Source organism: Bos indicus x Bos taurus, chromosome 18, assembly GCF_003369695.1.
Source record: "Bos indicus x Bos taurus breed Angus x Brahman F1 hybrid chromosome 18, Bos_hybrid_MaternalHap_v2.0, whole genome shotgun sequence".
Lineage (NCBI taxonomy): Eukaryota > Metazoa > Chordata > Mammalia > Artiodactyla > Bovidae > Bos > Bos indicus x Bos taurus.
In genome coordinates, this window is record NC_040093.1 from 20657707 (window position 1) to 20658997 (window position 1291).

At 42.9% G+C, this 1291-nt stretch overlaps 1 non-coding gene across 1 annotated transcript; it reads left to right on the forward strand.

The window, feature by feature from the left end:
• Positions 1–882: 882 nt before the first annotated feature.
• Positions 883–987, forward strand: LOC113876895. The gene has a single exon (XR_003506629.1). It is a non-coding gene; the product is annotated as a U6 spliceosomal RNA (small nuclear RNA).
• The last annotated feature ends 304 nt before the right edge of the window (positions 988–1291 follow it).

Sequence of the window (1291 nt, forward strand, 5' to 3'; positions counted from 1 at the left end):
GGCATCAAACCCAGTCATCTGAAGCCGTGCACATGGAAGGGCAGATGCTCTCTTATGTGCCCCAAGAGGGACTCCTCAGGAAGGCACAGAGCTCAGCAGATCCTGAGGGGTGCTCAGCACAGGAAAGAGTTGACAGAAGCACATCTTCCATTCAGAGGACACTGTAGAAAATATATGGATGGATTCATCTTGTCCATTCCTAGATTACTGAGGTAACTGCTAACTGACTACTTTGCTAGATAAATAGATCCCACTTGTAAAGTTTGCAGGGCTGCACACAGCTTCATGCATGTGGACACCAAGGACACAGAAATTGGCATGAGCAACACTGCAGAGTCAGGTGGCCAGGCCCTACTGATGATAGCAGGGCCAGCCCAGATTCAAATCATCACTGCTTCTACGACAAAGGCAGCTCTGAGCAGACACATAGGGCTGGCCCAGACTCTGGAACATCTTCCACACTCAACCCATGAGGGGTAAGCTTATTCTACACTCTTTCAGAAGAAGCATGGAAGGAATATACTAAATCAGAGAGATATCTAAACCATTTGGACTAATGATCCATGAGAAAAAATAAAGAGCAAGGGATAAGATTACTGAGGAAGCTCCTACGTAAGAGAGACCTTGATGGGACTTCCTTGGTTTTCCAGTGGTTAAGAATCCACTTCCAATGCAGGGGACGCTGGTTTGATCCCTGGTTGTAGAATGCCACATGCTGTGGGGAACCTAAAACCTGTGTGCCACAACTAGAGTGAAGCCTATGAACTGCAACAAAAGTTCCCATAAACTGCCATAAAAATATCCCTTTTGCCACAACTAAGACCAAACAGAGCTGAAAATAAATAACTAAATAGATATTTTAAAAAGAGAGAGAGAGAGAGTGCTTGCTTTTGCCACACATATACTAAAACTGCAACAATACAGAGGAGCTTAGCATGGCCCTTGAACAAGGATGACAAATAAATCTGTGAAGCATTCCATATTTTTTATGTGTAAAATAGACATCTAGCAGGAAGCTACTATATAGCACAGGGAGCCCAGCCTGGCACTCTCTGATGACCTAGAGGGTCATTAGAGACCTAGAGGGGTGGAACTGGTGATGGTGGGGGGAGGTTCAAGAGGTAGGAGGTATATATATGTGTGTAGGCAAGAATACTGGAGTGGATTGCCATGCCCTTCTCCAGGTGCATGTGTATATGTATATACATATATATATACACATACAAACACACATATATATAACTAATTAAGTGTAAAACTATATATATTTTAAAGTTTATTTTATTCTAAT